Source organism: Bos javanicus, chromosome 20, assembly GCF_032452875.1.
Source record: "Bos javanicus breed banteng chromosome 20, ARS-OSU_banteng_1.0, whole genome shotgun sequence".
NCBI lineage: Eukaryota > Metazoa > Chordata > Mammalia > Artiodactyla > Bovidae > Bos > Bos javanicus.
The window spans coordinates 17,463,713-17,485,048 of NC_083887.1; the positions used below are offsets into that span (position 1 = coordinate 17,463,713).

Consider the following 21,336-nt stretch of genomic DNA (forward strand, 5'->3'; position numbering starts at 1 on the left):
TCATAGTACAGATTAACTTTCCCCAAATTCTTTATTTTTAAAAAACATGTCTGCATATTTTCTTGGGAACCTGAGCTGTGAGCATTGGGTTTATATGCATTTGGGAAGGAAAAAATTGGGAATTGTGCTTGAAGATGACCTTATTCTCAAGGTACCCGCCCCACCACAGAGAACGACCACAGCGCCTGACAGTGTTCACATCCCCTCTGTGAGGAGGTGGAAGCCTGACAGGTCTACACGTCACTTGCCTAAGGAGTTTTTTTGCCTCTCCCCAGTGTGATAGAGACTTGGCGTGCTAGCCTCAGGGTACGCTGGGAAGCTTGCCTTCTTACATTGTCATTTTATTGATCATGATATATGCCAGTAATTGCGTCTTCTGCTTTATGTATTTTAATTACTTGCTTTTTTTTTTTTCCTCTGTCTTTGAGTCTCTGGTTGATTGGATCACCAAGGGTGTAACTTCAAATTATTCTAATAAAGAAATACGTCTGCTATGATGTTGACCCTCTTAATTATTTTTTATATAGAGCACCTCCAAAGTGAAAATGTGTCTGAAGAGATGCTGCTTGTGGAAGCAGAGTTCTTCACTTTGCTGGGCTTCAGAACTGTGAGTGGGAATTGCTCTGAGATACACGCATCAAGCAAAGTAAGGCAGGCTGCAAACCTATGGGCTGTGGTGTGTGGAGCTGTGTGTGTGTGCACGTGTGCACCAGCATGTGTGCACAATTGAGGCACGCCTTTCCGAAAGACACAAACCATAGAGCTACTTGACGTTATCTGGACAATAGAATGCATTCCAGGATGGGAAACATAATTCAAAACAAAGATCAGACGGAACTTTCCCTGGTGGTCCAGTGGTTAAGAATCCACCTTCCAAAGCAGAGGACCCGGGTTCTATCCCTGGTCTGGGAACTAAGATCCCACGTGCCATGGGGCAACTAAACACACACATCACAAGTAGAGAGCCGAGCACTGCAATTACTGAGACCATGTGCTCTAATGCCCATTCTCTGCAACAAGAGGGGCCCTTGTGCAGCAACTGGAGAAAGTCTGAGTGCCTCAAAAAAGACCAGCACAGACAAAATAAAATTAAAACACCAACAATGATCATCTGCTCTCCGTGTTCAAAAAGGAGCTGCTGTATCAGAAAATGTTCTTCTCTGTCCCCTAACCTTCCTTGTCTATTCCCTGCATGCTGCCAGGATGCTGCATCTTTACTATGACTTAGGGTAGGAACCAGTGCGGGGAATCCAGGGTGTGACCCCCATTGAAGCTCCAGGGGTTGCTCCTTGAACTGACCTTCCCTCCCCTTGCTGCCCACTGGTAAAGGCAAGATCAGATAAGAGAAGATGAAGCTTACATCAGCCCTCAGAACCAGAAGACCCCTTTCTTTTGAATTCCTACTTCATTTGGTGAGAAAATTTTTTTAAAAGCCAATTCTGAACAAATTCTTTATATCTTTGTTACATAATTAAAACGAACAAACATAAATAGTTTAATTTCTTTAAAATGATTTTTATACATTATGCTGTCATCTTATAAGGCATATAGTTTTATTTTCTCTTAATGGCTGAGGAAACTGAGACTCAGGAGTGAAATGACTACTCTGAAGACACACAGCAGTTAGGGCAAAGCCAGAACTTCAATCTCCCTCATCTGACTTCAAGATCAAGTCTTTCCAACACATTTTTCCTCTTAATTCCTTTGTCCTCCCTAGCCTATTTCTCTTTATTTCATCAGGAATCAATATATTACTCTAACATTATAAAACCACCTTTTCCTCCTTTAGATACCACTTAACAGACTGATTTTCTTGGGTGGTTTTAGGGAAATCACCTTGTTACAAACTGGCTGCAGTACACATGTCCGTACACAAGCGTCCTTGGTCCAAGCACTGGAGTTGCTGGGGCTGTAACAGCAGCTGAAGGGACCTCGCCACGACACGCCTCTGTTCTGTGCTGTGAATGCCCCGGGCTTCGGTCCCACTGACCCAGCTTCTCAGGCTCAGTGATTCCTCTGGGAATTTAGAGGCCATTTATAGCCATCACTAGGTATTTCTAAGTGCTAGTCTCTCTGCTTGATGCTCTACACATATTATCTTTCATCTTCAAAGATCCCTATAAGATACAAATATCCCTATAAGATCCCTATAAGATACGGTAATAATGATGATCACCCCCAGTTTACAGTTTAGGAAACGGAAGTTCAAGGAGTTTGAAAGTGAAAGTGAAAGTCGCTCAGTTGTGTTCAACTTTTTGCAACCCCATGGACTATACAGTTTGTGGAATTCTCCAGGCCAAAATACTGGAGTGGGTAGCCTTTCCCTTCCCCTGGAACCCAGGTCTCCCACATTGCAGGCAGATTCTTTACCAGCTGAGCCACAGGGAAGCTTAAGGAGTTAAGGCCGTTGTTTATGCAGAGCTGCAATTTATTTTGTCTCTAAAGTCCACACTGTTTCTTTATATTCACTTTTCCTTTGTATTTTGATATTAACTGCTTGATCTGAGAGAGCAAAAAGATTCTTGATATCTTAATGGAGAAAAACATGGAAAACGTTATTATCAGCACCCTTCAGGTTACCCTTAAAGTCACAGGATGAAGCCTGTAGCCTGAGTCTCATGAATGGTGAATTGGCGTAAAGAATGTGAGAATCAGGAATTCCAGACTCTAACTCCAAAGTCCTAGCTAAGTGCACTAAGTCGCACTAACCACCTGTGTGGCCTTGGGCAAGTTGACTTGCCTCTCTGGACCTCCATTTCCTTACCTGTATAAGAGCTTAGAGGAGGGGCTCTCTGAAGCCCCACCCTGTTCTAAGACTCCCATCACACACCTACTGAGATCTGTTCCTTTTCAGGACAATTCTGCCACTCAGAATCTTATGAAGCAAAAAACTCCATTTCCCGTAACCACACATTCCACATTCCCACTTCCCCAAAGCATACGGTGCCATGATGCATGCCAGGAGCACTGTGAACGGAAGTGAGGAATGAATGAACATCAGCAGTCAACATGTTGAGTTGGTCCTTGTTGTCCTGACTACTGAGCATCTACAGTGAGTATGGGAGATGGTCCTTTTTACCAGTTATTTCAAGGACGTGGTAGCTGTCTTGGTAAAGTTAATTATTTCAAATTCTCTCCTTTACAGTCCCATTAGCAACTCTGTTGTGCCCTAGTCTCCTTTTTGGCATTTTCTATTTTTCAATATCTCTCCATGTTTGGCATATTAATTAAACACCTTTTTTAAAAACTAGACTTTAAATAAAGAAAAAATATAAGATGTTTCATGTTGGCTCATGAGGGGAGGGTTCAGTGAAGACGTATTTCTGATGTGCAGGAGAAGTGTCAAGTGACATGAGGAAGAAAGGATGGCAAGATGTTTGATTTTGACATTAATCAATTTCTCTGTTCTTTCTCAGTCCCCCCAACTCCATCCTAATTTTAGCTTTTATCGTAAAGGCTTAGGACCCTGATGGAGAAGGGGGTTTGGGGGCAGTGGAGAGTGTGGGGATATAGAGAGGGTGAGGAAAGAACAGCAAATTATGGATATTTCCTGAGCTATCTTTTGGCACAGAATCCATCAAAATACTGATCATCAAAAGTCAGACTTTCATTTTTAAAAACAAACCCAGGCTTTTGTTCTGCTTTGTCATTTGCTTGGGTGCTTTTTTTTTTTTTTTTAATCATTGGCAAGATTGTAATTTTTTGGAATGTTATTGATTTCTTCTGTTGATCACAAAAGCCATGTGCCCCACCAAATCTGCTCAGAGAAGAGCTCTGTGGCCAGGCTGGTACCCCAGCCTGAGGGAGGCCCAGCATAGCTCTATCCGCCTGCGTCAGGCGTGCAGGAATTTAGCATTCTCCCTGGGTGCTTCTGCCCTAGGGAGGGGAGGGGCTGCGGAGAGGAGCGCAGGGCCTCTGGGGTGTTTGCCAAAGTATCACAAGCACTTAGAGTAGGAACATATCCAACAGAAATTCCCTCCCCAGGGGTACACTGGGCAGCAGGGTGATGGGGTGATGGGGTGGGGAGTAGGTAAGGTGGTGAACAACACGTTGATCTGTGATGACATCCTGAAGAAGCGCGGAGAGGTTTTTATTAGTGACACAGGTTGCAGACACTCCTGCCAGCTACAAACTGGGGTCATCGCGTGTTAGGATCCCGCTCTGTGGCTAGCCTGGTGAGGAAGAGCACCCACGTGGCTCAGTCACAGAAGACTTCTGTGCTACAGCTGTTAGGTTGGAGGTGGGTGGTGAACTGATCTAAACCCACAGGAACATCAGGCTGTTTTAAGCTGGTAGGGAAAGGGTACAAGTGCCTGACTTTCATCTCCGTAATACTGCCAAGGCCACAAAAGTATGAACTGGCCCCAGGCCAACAGGACGAGCAGTGCAAGACGCAAGGAGAGACCCTCAGAGTGTCGTGGCTGCAAGGTCACGATCCCCCAAAGCACTAAAGTGAAATCAAATCAAATCAAATCAATGGGTTACTATGTCTTGATGAGTTAAAAAAATCGGTCTGCTTTATTTTCTTCACTGATGTTGGATCACTGAATTAATGAGTCTGGTCTCCATTCCCTGTTGGTTTGACTTGGATGTAAATGTGGGGAGGAGAATCCTAGGTTGTGTATCTGTTCTAGACAATTGTTTGTATCGGGGTAGCTTAGGACTATGGGGACAGAAAAATGAAAAGGAAACAGAGGTGATAAGAAGTGGGTCAAGGTAAGGATTGTTGAGGGCTGGTGGCATAAGGGACTGGGACAAACTGAGATTGTAGCAAAGAGAACTTTTGAGACGAATGACTTCTGAAAAGCTATTTATGCCACAGTCCCAGATATTGTACAAAAAATATTTTGAAGTTCTTGTGACTTACACAGAATATTTAATAAATGTACACTTTTATTGTCACAAAATACCATTTTAAGTTGAAATGGTTTATGGAGTTTCAATAGGATACTCGCTTTGAATGGGTGGGATAGACAGACGTGATTGTGAATTACCTGAGCTCTGAGAAAGACCCCTGGGAAAGGCACTTGACTTTGTGTAGGATTAATCGTCCTCTAAAATCTCAAGTTCATTTACATATATTTCTAAGAGACACTGAACCACATTCATTTCCTCAGAAGCTCTGCTTGTTCAGTTTACTGACACCGGGCTCTCTAAGGCTATTGTCATGATGGTACTTGAAGCCTATTCTGGTTGGCTAGAACATCCTTTGAAATTGTCTCATACCTACTTTTCTCAGAATGTGTACAATGAGGAAAATTCATTTCCCTCCTGTTGAGAGAAGTTAATGATCATTTTCTGTTATATTAAAATATTACCCATTGTTATGACTTCAGTTTAATGTTCCTGCAGAAATCACCACGTGCTGCAGAGTTTAGCTATGCCATGGTCAAAGCACCTGTGTGTTATTTCAGAGTTTCTCTTAAAAAAAAAAAAATGAGTTGTTGCAGATGAGTTATGGGGGGAAAAAGGAAAATCACACCATTTCAGGAGAATTATTCAGTAATTATATTTTTAAACTCACTTTTAGCATGAATACCCAAATTTTTAACAATGTTGTCTCCAGAATATAATTATAAGTGCCACATTGAGTCTCTGAACCAGAAATAAGAGCCTTCCTTTAAGACATAATAAATGCTTTAAGTGTCAGGACAATGTTCCTCTTCAGGGAGAGATGAAAAGTAGAATTACAGGCTATTTCTGCATTGTATTTCCTCATGTAGTTTAGTTACCATTGTTATTTTTTCAATTTCCTGCCCTCCTTTGGGGTTCATCAACTGTGTCCACAAGGACAGGGACAGGCTGGGAAATGGACAAATGGAAAAACCAGAGTGACCTCAGAGGATTCCCAAACTCCATGAATTAGGGGTGTCTCTTTCATGTTTTGGCAAATGTCTGACCACTAGGACCAGAATTTTAGCAATGTGAAGGAGACTGTAGTGGGAGCAGCGAATGGAAGGGGCAAAAAGCTGGGATCTTAAAGTGGGGTGAGATACTTTTGAGGAGAAGGGGGAACAGTCTGGAATTCATTTCCAGCAGGCCAATCTAGTATTAATTCCTTTCCTTCTTTGTTATTTGCATTAGTTCAATCGGGCTGCCATAACAAAATACATGTCACACACGGGGTGGCTTAAGCAACCGAACTTTGTTTTCTCACAGTTTTGGAGGCTGGGTGTCCATGATCAAGGCATCAGCACAGTTGGTTTCTGCTGAGGTCTCTCTCCTTGCCTAGCAGACAGCCAACCTCTTGTTATCTATTTACAGGTTTCTCTTCTATGTGCGCCCACCCCTGACGTATTCGTCTTCATATAAGGAAGGTCCTACTCAGATGAGCTCAATCATCCCTTTGAAAGGCTTACATCCAAGTTACTCATATGTGTTAGGGGTTACTGGGGCTTCCCTGGTACTTCAGTTGGTAGAGAATCTCCCTGCAATGCAGGAGACCTGGGTTCGATCCCAGCCTTGGGTGAACCCCTGGAGAAGGAAGTGGCTTCCCACTCCAGTATTCTTGCCTGGAAAATTCCGTGGACAAAGGAACCTGGTGGGCTATAGTCCACGGGGCTGCAAGTGTCAGACACGACACAGTGACTAAATCACATCCACTGTACAACTTCATTTTATCTTAATCACCTCTTTAAAGGCCCTATCTCCAGATACACAAGATCCTACAATATTTCCTTTTATTTTAGATAGTAAGTTTCATACAAAATACACTAATAAGTATCTTTAGATATTCCAATTGTTTTATGGGTTATCCATATATAACCTAGATTTTCACTACCCACATCCCCCACCTTTGGAGAGAATAAGATAAACTTAACTCAAAACCACTTTCACCGTCCATTAAAGTTCAAAGTGTGTGCTGTGATTCCTGGGACCATCCAGGCCCTAAGTTTTATGGGCTCCTCCCACTGAATTAACAATCATGGGTGCTGCCTCTATTTTATCCATCACAACAAAACCTCACACTCATCTCCCACAGGGGTTTTCCCAAACCTCCACTCACACCCAGAATTTTGTGAGCTTCATTATTTTATTTAAGAATTAGGGGCTGGAACTTCCCTGGTGGTCCAGGGGTGAAGAATCCACCGTGCAATGCAGGAGACTGCACAGAATCAGGTTCGATCCCCAGTCAGGGAACTAAGATCCCACATGCCGTGGGGCAGCTAAGCCCACACCCTACAATGAAAGATCCCACATGCCACAACTGAGACCTGACACAGCCCAAAATATGTACATACGTGTATACATACATATGTGTTAAGAAAAAGAATTTGGGGCTGCAGCCAGGGTCATGGAGAGGGGCTCTCCTCACACAGAACACAATCTTACCTCTTGCCAGTCTCCCTCATTCCCACTCACCCACTTCCCATCTCTTTCTTTTCTTTTCTCTCCTCTCTCACTTATGATTATGACAAATTCCTCTCCTTATCTCATGCAGATATTTAATAATAACTTTTCTAGCTTGAATATCCCCTTGGATCTCACCCTCCACCCAAGTGGCTTGCTAAAAGTATATACTCCTTCATCCAAATATATTCAGGACTCTCTTTAAGAAGAATTCTGGTGAGTATAATTTTCTCTACCTTGTTATAAGCACATAAGTCAGCTCCTATTTTTGGTCCAACCCCCATGTTCATCCTGTACATCCACAGCAGTATGCTGGGGGCATCTCCCTCAAGTCCTGCCTCTAAGAGAGAAGGAAACTGGGAATACTGCTCTCCTGGTGCACCTACAGCTCTTCAGAAAACAGCACCAGCTCAGTTCAGTTCATTCAGTTGTGTCTGATTCTTTGTGACCCCATGGACTGCAGCATGCCAGGCCTCCCTGTCCATCACCAACTCCTGGAACTTGCTCAAACTCATGTGCATTGAGTCACTGATGCCATCCAACCATCTCATCCTCTGTCGTCCCCTTCTCCTCCCCACCTTCAACCTTTCCCAGCATCAGGGTCTTTTCCAATGAGTCAGTTCTTCACATCAGGTGGCCAAAGTGTTGGAGTTTCAGCTTCAGCATCAGTCCTTCCAATGAACACCCAGGACTGATCTCCTTTAGGATGGACTGGTTGGATCTCCTTGCAGTCCAAGGGACTCTCAAGAGTCTTCTCCAACACCACAGTTCAAAAGCATCAGTTCTTCAGGGCTCAGCTTTCTTTATTGTCCAACTCTCACATCCATACATGACTACTGGAAAAACCATAACTTTGACTAGATGGACCTTTGTTGGCAAAGTAATGCTTTTGCTTTTTGGCAAAGGCACCTAGCTTGGCCATAACTTTTCTTCCAAGGACCATGGCTGTGCAAAGTGATGCCACCCACACTTAAAAGTCTTCATTTATTTCACTGAAATGCAATATTCCTCGGTGTGATAACTTTACAGTTTTCATCTCTCAGGCAAACCTATGGCTGCAGGCAGCCTGTTTAAGCCTGCCTCTTCCAGACTTCTCAGCTCATAGTCAGTATTCTTGCAGCCAAGGAATTTTCACTTGCCATGGGAAAAAATTCTCTGAATATTTGTGTCTCACCCAACTCAGACCACAAGGAATAAATAGGCACACTCTCTTTGAACTTGACTTCAGGGGTATGTCCATCAATCCAAGTGATTCTGGATGCCAGAGACCGCAGACTCCAACAACCCTGAGCCCAGTTCCTCCCCAGTGTCTTCTTGAATACCCATACAATTCCTCTTTTTCCCATTAAGAAGGGATGGTCAAGGTTCTTAACATTCTTTCCTTCATGTCCCTTTTGTCCCTTTCCTTATTCCCCAGTCCTCTCCAATTTGCACACTCTCCCTAGGACTCAAATACCAGACAGTATCCCATTATTTGATGAAAACTCTCCAAGCAAGAGTGAGGATAAGGACTCTGAGTGTGAGGGCACTTGAGCTATGCAGTATTTTCAACCCACCCGAGCTGTCTGCAGTGCAGAAATGCACCTCATGGAATGGAAGCATGCACGCAGTGATTCCTGCAAGATGTCACTGTCCTCAGAAGCCATGGAGTCATGAGTTCCTGATATACTCCAGGCCTTGCAATAAACAATCATAACATCTTAGTTTTTCCTTGTCTGAGCTATCGCATCAGCCATTTTTGTTAGTTTTCAGACCCTCTTGTCAAAGAAAATACATTTCTATTTCTCCACCACCAAGCATTCCCCTGGGTCTATTTGCTGAAGGATATCCTAATGGGTACAGTATTTGTATACCACCGCATTTCCATTACACCTGCCTCATTATCTTACAGAAATCTATCTGTCCTTTGTTTGGAAATGCGCTTATTGTGGAGCCTGGTGAATCTCGGGCTGAAAGCAGAGATTTATGAGCTGTCCTCCAGTTCCTGGCAGTTCTTTCCTAAGGCCACAACCCCGAAAGATCAGTCACTGATGTGTGTTTTGGTGTCAACTCTGAAATTCTGCGTTTTAAGAACATATCCTAATGAAACCTCGGAAACAGCATGGGAAGGATTTGCTCCTGCCATGCCCCAGAAGGTCACATGCTCTAATTCAGCTTGAAGGGACACTAATCATATTCAGAGTGTGAGTAGAGAGGCTTACGGTTGGAGATGACACCATCATTTGCATAGGATGTAAAAATGAAGGACCATTAATTTTATAGCATTAATTGAAGAGCAGAAGTGTTAGACCTCTATAATTATCTTCAGTGAATAGACATCTTCACAAGTGAGGCTTGCGTGTGTGACTATGGAGGGTACAGATATCAACAGCAAAGGTAAGGCTCCAGCTGTCCTCTTCAAGATGCACAGATTAGTGGATCCTTCAGTTAAAAGTTTAACTTAAAACTGAATTGTTCCCTCTGTGTGGAAACAAGACCTTGTGGATCCTAGGCTCCTGAGAGGATGTTCTGTCCAGACCTGCGTGCCACATTTCAGAGCTGCTGAGAGAGAGCACAGGGAGGAAGCCCTGCAGCCCTGGAATATAGGCAATGTCGCTATATGGCATCCCCACTAGGGCCTGGAACCCCTTCCAGCTCCTGATTTCATTCCATGTACAAGTCCTATATATTATTCCCACAGGTCAACCTCTCAGCAAAAGGGCTGTGGAGCCACATGGGTAAATCACGTTCAACAATCACTCTGCAATGTCAACCACCTTACTGTTTGCAACCCAGGTCAGCATGGAAAGCGGCATTCTAAGCATTTAAACCGGAGACCATAAACAACCATTTGAGGGAGTTATTAGTCTCATAGCCAAAAAGCAAAGTAGAATAAGGGGCGTGGACTGGGGATGGGATGGACATGAAACAACCGGAGGGCAAGTTGAGTTTCATGATGCCGGCAACATGATGCCGAGGTCCAAAGCAGTGACCGTGGTTCATGTCAATCTTTGTTTCTGTCTGAGTGGGTGAGAGGATGGAGGAAAGGACTAGGAATAGGAGAACTGGGCAGAGGAGGTGCAGTCCAAGGTTTAAGACTTTGGGAGTTCTGCTCATTATCCTGCCATGCAAGACTCATCACTTGAGAAAAAAAACATACGATCCGCTTTGGAACCTTAGAGTCATGGAATCTCCCTAGTGTGTAATTTAGGGTTCCTGGGGGGAAAGGTTGGGAGCCACTGGTGTAAATAAAGTAAGGCGTTAGCTAATGAGGTACCATGATGCATATGCTCGGTCTAAATGCTCCTGTCTCCAGGGGCTCTGTGGAAGTGACGATGCTGATGGGAATTTCAGGTATCATTTTATACAGGTTGAGGAGAAATCTGGGGCCTAGGACTTTTAAGATATCTTGAGCTTTGAAACATTGTCTAATTTTGTGATCAGTTTCACTAGGTATAAGGGGCTCACTCAGGATGGTGAAAAGTGAAGTGAAAGTGAAAGTTGTGCAGTCTTGTCCGATGCTTTGTGACCCCATGGACTATACAGTCCATGGAATTCTCCAGGCCAGAATACTGAAGTGGGTAGTCATTCCCTTCTCCAAGGGGATCTTCCCAACCCTGGGATTGAACCCAGGTCTCCCACAGTGCAGGCAGATTCTTTACCAGCTGAGCCACAAGGGAAGCCTAAGAATGCTGGAGTGGGTAGCCTATCCCTTCTCCAGTGGGTCTTCCCAACCCAGGATTCAACCTGGAGTCTCCTGCATTGCAGGCGGATTCTTACCAACTGAGCTATCAGGGAGGCTTCCACTAAATTCCTCAATTTGCTCTTAGTTTCCTGGTTCATTTACTTAGTTTGGTACTATGTCATCTCATGATAACCAGGGGGGATTGGTCCAGGACCCTCCGAAGATCCCAAAGATTGCAGATGCTCAAGTCTTTCACATAAAATGCAGTAATACCATCTGTCCTCCAAATCCAAGGATACCGAACTCAGGTACAGAGGGCTGACTATACATTTTTCTTTTGATTACTATCTTGAGGTAAATTTTACATGCAATAAACTTTACAAATTTAAGATGTACACTTTGATGTGTTTGGACGTTGTTGTAGTTCAGTCACTCAGTCATGTCTGACTCTCTGCAACACCATGGATTGCAGCACACCAGGCTTCTCTGTCCTTCAGCATCTCCAGAAGCTTGCTCAAACTCATGCCCATTGAGTCGGTGATGCCATCCAACCATCTCATCCTCTGTTGTCCCCTTTTCTCCCTGCCTTCTATCTTTCCCAGCATCAGGATCTTTTCCAGTGAGTCAGCTCTTTGCATCAGGTGGTCAAAGTATTGGAGCTTCAGCATCAGTCCTTCCAATGAAAATTCAGGGTTGATTTCCTTTAGGATTTGACTGATTGACTTTCTTTAGTATTGATCTCCTTGGAGATATGTATATCTATCTATATTTAGATAAAATGAAAGTGTTAGATACTAGCCATGTCTGACTTTGTGACCCCATAGACTGTGGCCCTCCAGGCTCCTCTGTCCATGGGATTCTCCAGGCAAGAATCCTGGAGTGAGTAGCCATTCCCTCCTCCAGGGGATCTTCCCAACTCAGGGATCGAACCCAGGGATCTCTCTCACTGCAGGCAGACTCTTCACCATCTGAACCACCAGGGAATATATATATGTGAAATCATATGCCGAACATTTCTCTTACTTCCAAAAGCTTCCTTGTGTCCCTCTGCAGTCTTTCCCTCCCTCTGCCCTTGTCCCCAGCAAACACTGATTGTTTTCTGTCACTGCAGGTCAGTGGGCATTTTCTAGAATTTTGTGTAAAAAGAATCATTCAGTATGTACTCTTCTCTGTCAGCCTTCTTCCATTCAGCTGTACTGTCTTCCTTGGCACTCCACTAGAGATATTTTCCCTCCCACGCCAGAAACAGCCCCACACACCAAGGTGGTCATAGTATGACAAGATACATATGATGCGGACAAAGTATTGGGTTTTGTATATAACCACTTGCTGAGATTTTAAGGAATTATATAGTCACCCACCTGACTGGTAAGTTGGGAGTGTGATTTTCTTTTTGGAAGATGCACTAATTCTTATAGTTTGCTCTTATTCTGTAATTGAAATTCCAAGGACTTAAAGGAGCTTCAAAGCAGTCTATGCACCTGGGCGTCACACATCCTTACTTCACTTTATTACTTCCACAAAGTGGTACATCGACTTTCTGTGTGGAATGTAAACCAGGTTGATGCACCTGTGAGTGAGAGTGATTTACTTCGTGCTTGTTTTTCTAACAGCCCGTTGGATCTGGAAATGCCAAGTGGATGGGGATTGTATTAAGTGGCCTCAAAGGCCCTCCATCTTCCTCAGACTCCAAGAGGCTGAATGACTCACCCAAAGGTCAGCTCGGAAGCCATGCAAATGCGGAAGCTGCTTAGGTGCTTCAGGTAAGACTCCTCCGATTATCAGAAGCAAGAAAAAGTGAAGTGGGTCAAAAATCAAAGAAAATAAAAGGAAGGCTTTGCTGACAGCTCAGCTGGTAAAGAATCCACCTGCAGTGCAGCAGACCCCAGTTTAACTCCTGGGTCGGGAAGATCCCGTGGAGAAGGGATAGGCTACTCATTCTAGTATACTTGCGCTTCCATGGTGGCTTGGTCAGTAAAGAATCCGCCCACAACACAGATGACACGGGTTCGACCCCTGGGTTGGAAAGATTCCCTGGAGGAGGGCATGACAACCACTCTAGTATTCTTGCCTGGATAGCTTCATGGACAAAGGAGCCTGGTAGGCTACAGTTCAGGGGTCACAGGGAGTCAGACACAACTGAACTACTTTCACTTTCACTTTTCAGTAGCTCAAACAGTTGGAATTCTTGCGGGGCGGGGGGTGCTGGATTGGATCTAGAGATTTAAACATGTCCTCAGCACCCAGACTCTCTCCATCTCTCAGCTCTGGCTTTCTCTGTCTTGATTTGATTCTCAGGCAGCTCTCTGTCTGGTGGCCCCGACAGCTCCAGACATAAATCCTGCCACCAAGCCAAAGGGAAACAGAGTTTCTCACACAGTTCCCTGGTAGTTCAGATGGTAAAGAATCTGCCTGCAGTGCAGGAGACTGGGGTGACAAACAGTCAGACACAACTGAGCGACTGACACACACATCCTTGCCAAAGACTGAGTTTTAATGCACTGAGTTCGGTCATATGCTCATTACCAAAGCCAGGGGGTGGAATATGCTCATTGGTCAGAGATGCACTGTGTATTCACCCACGGCTGGGGGATAGACCGACAGTGAGTCACCTACATGGACTAATGTTTAAGGGAGAGTAATTCCCCCAGTAAATATCCAAAGAAAGGGAAATAGATGTTGAGCACATAGCAAAAACCACCCACTATAATTTCTGCTTTCTTTTATGTTGTATATAATTCCCATGGCTTCCTTCAAAAAATATAGGGCTTTTTTGAGCATTCCTCTGTGTCTACTCACTTTTTCAGTCTTGTCCTATGTATGGACATATCCCTAGCATTAAAAAATTATAACCAAGATTATTTTACTCTTCCAAGTTTGGAAACCATGATCCTCACTTAAAGATGTCAAACATTCTGTTAAAGTGAGATAACATCTCAATGGAAATTTGGATAGTAGTGTTCAGGGCATGGGTCTTTCTTGTGACTCACTTACCTCACATGCCCAATGAGTATAAATAACTCTGTTACTGTCAGTATGTGGGAGGTAGAGGTTTGGGGCTCAATCTGATTATCTCTTGAAGGCCCTTCTCTGATTCTGTTCATGATTTCACAGGAACTGGCAGGGTGGTGTAATAAATTACTCAAAGTCAAAATTCTCACTCAAATTAAAAATGGGAACCAGCTGCTGGTGGTAAAGGACATAATTCATGCTTTGAGTAGCTTTCATGTATTAGGGAGATTTCCCCCCTTCTGAATCCTGCCATCCCCTCTGTGTCCGGGTATCTTCTGCAAGCTAGGATACAGCTGTATGCCGAGGACATAGGACCAAATATTCCACTGTGAGATTTAAGTTTAGGAAAGAGTGACATGAAGAAAGAAATGTTGACTAGACTCTGAGGCAAATGGTGTAGAAATGGTCATCTTTCAGAAGCCACTAAAGCCTGTATTTGAACCTGATGGGATTGGCAAATTACAAGGTCAATTGAAATCATAGCCTTTTTGAGTCTCTTAAGTCAACTTTCAAAAAACTAAGATCATGGCACCTGGTCTCATCACCTCATGGCAAATAGAAGGGGAAAAAGTGGAAGTAGTGACAGATTTTATTTTCTTGGATTCCAAAATCACTGCTAACAGTGACTGCAGCTATGAAATTAAGACGCTTGCTCCTTGGAAGGAAAGCTATTGCAAACCTAGACAGCATATTAAAAAGCAAAGATATCACTTTGCTGACAAAGGCCCATCTAGGCAAAGCTACGGTTTTTCCAGTGGTCATGTATGGATGTGAAAGTTGGATCATAAAGAAGGCTGAGGGTCGAAGAACTGATACTTTCAAATTGTGGTGCTAGAGAAGATTCTTGAGGGTCCCTTGGACTGCAAGGGGATCAAACCAATCAATCCTAAAATAAATCAACCTTGACTGTTCATTGGGAGGACTTAACGCTGAAGCTCCAAGACTGTGGCTACCTAATGCAAAGAACCAACTCATGGGAAAAGACCCTGATGCTGGGAATGGCTGAGGGTGAAAGAAGAGGGCAGCAGAGGATGAGATGGTTAGATAACATCACCTACTCAATGGACATGAGTTTGAGCAAACTCTGGGAGATGGTGAAGGATAGGGAAGCCTGGCATGCTGCAGTCCATGGGGTCACAAAGAGTCGGACATGACTTAGCGACTGAACAACAGCAACAATATCAGAGTTAGGACCTTAATAGAGAAGAATATGATCCTGAGATTTTAAATTGAGGATAGATGTGCATTTCTGATGATTCAGAGAACCCTGAGTTCCCATATCACCGTGAACTTACAGAATGGTGGAAGTCTTAGTAACAGTGCCAGCTGATGCCAGCTGAGTGACAGCACCTTATGAGTTTGGACTGATGTGTGAAGGATGTGGTAAATTGTCATGATAAATTTATGACACTATTTTCCCTTCCATAACCAAAGTGCATGGGATTTGAATCCAAAAAGTAGAAGCAAAAGGGTACTTCTAATTACATCTAATGACCCCATTGAAAAAGTTTTGCTTTTAATCCCCCAATTGTGGGATCTGCCAATTTAAAAGTCTTACTACTTGAGGAAAGAGTGGTCCCACCAGGAAGGCGGACAGTTTCATCTAATTAGAAATAAAACTCCTTGTCAAGAAGAGGATATTTTGGAATTTTCATGCCACTTCAGCAATAAAGGGGTTTTTAGATGGTCAACTAGGGTGATTGATTCCAATTAAAAAGAAAAAATAGGGTAGTTTATACTATTTTGTTCGAGGAGTATTTCTGGAACCCAGGAGATCTTTTTAGGTACTTCTGTGCATTGTCCTGTCCAGTGGTAAAATTAAATGGCAACCACACATCAGAAGGATCACTAGAAGAGGCCTGATGGTCTAGAAATGAAAATTAGGCTCACCTTGTCAGGTAAAGAGCTCTAACCCACTCACGTGCTGGTTCTGAAGGCAAAAAGAACACGGTCTGGTTGTGGAGGAAGGATGTCATTACCACCAGCCACATCCGCATGACCACTCGCAGAAACAAGGACAACAGCAGCCATTCATTTCTCTTCCTTGCCACGTATATACACTGCCTAGTCTTCATTTTCCCCTTCCTCTGTTTCCCTTCCATTTTTATAGGAAGTGTGGGTAACACAGGGTGGTAATTAGCTTTATATTTTAGTCTCTGGGCCACAGAATATCAAGATGGGATTGTGACTGAATTGGAGAAGGTGAATATCCCTGGAGACCTTAGAACTCAGTCTGGAAACTGAGAAGATTTTACCTTGCCCCCCTTTTGAGGAGAGAGTAAGCAGTTATACAAGGAACACTTACATGCTGTGAAACAGAAGCATTTTGCACTTGTGATTAGAGATATTTAGAAAATTAGTATGTAAGAGAGTTTATAGGCAGTTGGACAGGCAAATGGTAAACAGACTAGACACATTTTAAGTTGTGGGTCCCCATTTACATTTTGAGCATCCTTTCAGTGTTTGTGAAATCTTCCACGTTCTGCAGATAGACATCAGACACTTCTTTCTCATCATCCTTTACAGATAGAGATGAGTTTCCAAGACTGGGACCTAGTTGCCACTAATTAGACATGGCACGACTGCAGAGACTTAGCAGCAGCAGCAGACATGGCACATGAGATTTCAGTTTGAAAGAGAATGTCATGAAGAGGACAGTGCCATGAAGAGAGCATTCTGTTGCAGGAGGCAGAGGCAGCAGGGCGAGAGGTCCTGGTAATAGCTTCCCAGGCCGGGTTGGCAGGGAGAGCCATGGGGCCAGCTCCCGTGGAGCAGTCTGGTGGTGCAGCCTGGCCACTGTTCCTGCAAACCCTCCTAGCTTGACTCTCTGTCTTCCCAGAAATCCCTAGAGACACCACAAATTCTTTACTAAGCTTTCTTTCCTGCTTCCATGAGCTACAGTTGTTTGCAAATAAAGACCCTCGTTGATATCCAGAGGAGCTCTTTCTGCCTGTCTCAGTCAATCCGAAAGAGCACAAAGAAGGGACTTGTACTTTTCTGCAGATGTTGGCATATCTCAGTTGTCCTTGGCTCAAAACTCTGAATACTCATCAGGTAAAGGGGAATGGTTCAACTTAAACATTCCTTTACACAAACGGACATTAGTGCAGCTGCAGTTTGTCTAGAAAACTTAAGAGTGGCCATAAAGGGAAAGCCCATCTGTTTGGGGACATGAAATCCACTTGTAGTCCACAGGATACCACATATCCAAAGCAGGGACTCTTAACAGCGAAGCCTAATTCTATAGACGAATCGTATTTACCCTCATGGCAGCCTAGTGAGATTCATCACTGTGTCCAGGGGGCCATGCATTGGACTAGCTGGTTGTTGTTATAGGTTAACAGGCTTGCAATGCAGTTTTACTAAGTCTACATTCCCTCCTGGCATTGAAGAAAATTCTGAAGTGGATTATTCCAAAAGAACACTGAATGGATTTTCATTTCAAAATTCAAGGCAGGCCCTTTCAAGGGACCTTAGAGTTTCTAGCCAAGAAGAATATTTAATAAGCCAGAATTCTATGCATGCTTAAGTTGGTACCTATTGAGCATTCATAACAATTATGGTTTATTGTAATTAATATGAAAAATTAGGACTGAGTAGGTATTAGTAAAGTTGTCCACTCCATCAAAACTCATGTCATCCTGGGTTACTGAATTAAAAATGATGAGAATTATCAAAAGGATGGTTTGCTCCCTGACTATTCACACACACAAACCATCTTTCCTTTATAACCCATTTTAATATGAGTATCTAACATCCCCCCGCTTTGCTGATACCATATGGTGTTGATGTAAGTTTATTTAGGTTCTGTGTTATCTGGGGAACTGAAAATTGACTGGGGAGTTAGACAAGCTCTTATCTCCTGCTGGCTCCTATGCTTGCTTGTACTGCACTTTAAATAAATCACTCAACCTCTGAGCCTCCATTTTCCCATTTAGAGAATGGGATCAGTGATGTCAGCTTTGCAGGCTCTTGGGAAGCTAGGGAATGGCAAGGCTCTGTTGCTTCCTGGGTGGCTAGGAACTATTGGGTGCAAATGCACCAGTGGTATTCACAAGGAGGCAGCAACAGCCTGCAAAGAAAGATATTGACTTTCCTCAGACTCATTATTCAGAAAGCTCAAAAGCAGGTGCCTCCCTTTTTCACATTTCTCTCCAGACAATTTCCTGTTATTTCCCTGGTATTAACTGATGGTGGGCACCCACATTCTGAATTCTCAAAAGGAGGAGATGCTTCCTACTCTTAACATTGCTTACTTTCCTTTTTACTTGCTTTGTTTGTTTCTGCAGGGGAGTAAGAAAGAGGGGACATGCCTTTCTGTGTTAATTGTGTAGGTTACTAGGTCCATGCCTGGAATGGTCAGGTTAAGCCCTACCTGCTTGCTTTTTCCACAGAGCTTTCCTCGTGGAAAACATTTTGGGGCTCAAAGAGGGGCTCATTCCAGAGTCAGGATCTTTATCCCAGCAAAGTTGCCTAGGAGGCATGACGCCATCTGTTATTAGTTAAGGTGAAAGTTAAATTTCTGTAACAAAGAGGCCCAACCATAGAGTGATCCACTGACACTGTGTTTTTGCAGGTAACAGTCTTGATGCAAGCAGGTCAAGATGGCAGGTGGTTCTTCTCCAGTCATCCCTGAAACCCTAGGTGCAATTCTGCTGCTGAGTCACTTCAGTCGTGTGCGATTCTGTGCAACCCCATAGACGGCAGCCCACCAGGCTCCCCCTGGGATTCTCCAGGCGAGAACACTGGAGTGGGTTGCCATTTCCTTCTCCAATGCATGAAAGTGAAAAGTGAAAGTGAAGTCGCTCAGTCATGTCCGACCCTCAGCAACCCCATGGACTGCAGCCCACCAGGCTCCTCCGTCCATGGGATTCTCCAGGCAAGAGTCCTGGAGTGGGGTGCCATTGCCTTCTCCCAGGTGCAATTCTACTTAACTCAAATAGTAAGATATAACCTAGGTTCCATGTGGGATGTGAGGCATTTTCATGTGTTGCTGTGTTTGGATGGAGCCTCCCAGTTAACAGCACTGGCATCGTAACACAATCTTGCAACGTCCAATACTCCTAGAAATAGCACCAAAGTGTTAGTCTCTCAGGTGTGTCTGATTCTTTGCGGCCCCATGGACTGTAGCCCACCAGGCTCCTCTGTCCATGGGATTCTCCAGGCAAGAACAGTGGAATGGGTTGCCGTTCCTTTCTCCAGGTATCTTCCCGACCCAGGGACCAAACCCGCATCTCCTGCATTGGCAGCTGGATTCTTTACTTTTGAGCCATCTGGGAAGCCTGTCAGCACATAGCAGTGGGCATTTTCTTAGTCAGGAAAGAATCATTTCCCAAGGGGAAGGGGGATTTCTTCTAACTACAGGTGAAACAGATAAAGACCGGAGGAAGGGGAAAAGTGGTCCAGGCAGAGAGTGACATTCACAAAGTGGTGAAAGAAAGAGCAGCAAATCCTAATGCAGAATGACTGAAATGTACAAGACCTGGATGACAGGTGGTGAAAACTGAGGCTAGAGAAATAAATAAGGGCCACTTCCTATGGATCACTGATTTGCCACCTAAAGAATCTGGATCAGATCCTGACAGCAATGGAAAACCATCAAAGAATTTTAAAAGGGTTATTATGAACCCATTTGTGTTTTTTAAAACGATGACTCACCACTCAGAGGAAGGGCGTTCCTAACTGTGTGGTCTCAGGCCCTCTAGCATCAGATTCTCAGACCCTCTAGCATCACCTGGGGGACCAGTTAAAACTGAAGAATCTGTGCCCCACCTTGTTGTTATCGTTCAGCCGCTCAGTTGTGTTCAACTCTTTGCGACCCCATGGACCTTACAGTTACAAAATCAGAACCCCAACGGGTAAACCCACAAGCCTAAACTCATTCAGAAGACATTCTTCAAGTGACTCTTAGGCCTGCTCGATACTTAAATGTCAGTGGTGGCATTCTTTAGGGCTGAGGGCCAGATAAAGGGGCATCCAGTGGTAGAGACACAAAAGGAGTCTAACGTGGTAACTGATTTGGATGCGGAGGGTGGAGAAGCTTTAATCCCCAGAATGGGGAATCAGGGAGCTCTGACATTTTGAGAGAACTTTGGTCCTGAGAAACAACTGCTGTGATTCCTCGCCCACAGAAGTGAACATGAGAAAGTCTGGTAGAAGAAGATAAGGAACAGCTATCCCTCCTCTGGGTGGGCAACAGACACTCAAGGAGCCTGTATGCAGGATGTAGGTGTGTTGGGGACAGGCTCTGTAAAACCAGATTCTACTCTAGGTCAAGCAGGTGTGCGGCTTGGAAGCATTGACCGGTGGGTTCCACTAGGTACTGCTGCACCTTCTGGCACTTTCTGTTTGTCTTTGAACTATGTAAACTCAATATTCTTCCTATGGCTTAGAAAGTTGACATTGACAAGGAAGGAGATGCTTTGAGTGGTGCATCTGCAGTCTGCCTGCACCAAAGAAAGGTCAAAACGCTCCTCTCTGTTGGCTGGGCTTGGAATCAGTAAGCAGCGTGTGTAGGGTTGGAAAGCATCAAGCATTAAGACTAGGAAGCCTGAAAGAGACGAGGTGTGGGCGTTATCCTCTCCCGCTGCAGAAATCACCATCACCTGCTGGGGTGATTGTTTTCGCATGTTTGTGTCGCACTCCCCTAGGGTGGGGCTTCCTTTGTGGCTCAGCTGGTAAAGAATCTGCCCACAATGCAGGACACCTGGGCTCAATCCCTGGATTGGAAAGACCCCCTGGAGAAGGGAAAGGCTACCCACTCCAGTATTCTTGTCTGGAGAAGTCCATGGACTATTCAGTCCACGGGGTTGCAAACAGTCAGACACGACTGAGCGACTTTCACTCACTCACTCACTCACTCACTCCCCTAGGGTGAGGTGTTTGAGAATCCACGCTGTCATCTTTCCTCAGCTGGGAACCCAAAGCCAGGCGGGGACAGACCCAGTAATAAACTCTACCCTTCTCATCCTCAGCCTACTGCTCCAACCTCCAAAACTTCCCAATTGCTGTGCTACCTACCACGAGTGACCTTTTTCTGGGAAAAAAAAAAAAAAGAGGCCAGAGACATAGGAGGGTTTTCCAGAATATGTTTTTGCCCTGTATATAGTATTCAACACATTCAGAATCTGGTTTGAGCTGAGAAAATTCTTGTCCTCGAACTGAGTCCTATATTAGTTACTGCAGCCTTCGCTGTGAAAACAAACAGGCCCCCAAAGTGCAGTGGCTTGACACAGAGGAAGTTTCTCTCTCTTTTGTGCAACAGTTGAGTGCAAGTGATCTGGGGCGGCAGTGGATGGGGTTGGGGAAGG

The 21,336-nt window shown here is 44.3% G+C and overlaps 2 long non-coding RNA genes across 3 annotated transcripts in view; one reads left to right on the plus strand and one right to left on the minus strand.

Annotated features, from left to right (window-relative positions):
• The window catches only part of LOC133233535 (uncharacterized), a 166,871-nt gene that overhangs the window by 99,312 nt on the left and 46,223 nt on the right, over positions 1 to 21,336 (minus strand). The window lies entirely within an intron of this gene.
• The window catches only part of LOC133233536 (uncharacterized), a 71,510-nt gene continuing 53,094 nt past the window's right edge, over positions 2,921 to 21,336 (plus strand). The window contains exons 1-2 of the long non-coding RNA XR_009731747.1: positions 2,921 to 3,052; positions 12,628 to 12,777. This is a non-coding gene — a long non-coding RNA (uncharacterized LOC133233536). The remainder of the gene's footprint in view (positions 3,053 to 12,627; positions 12,778 to 21,336) is intronic.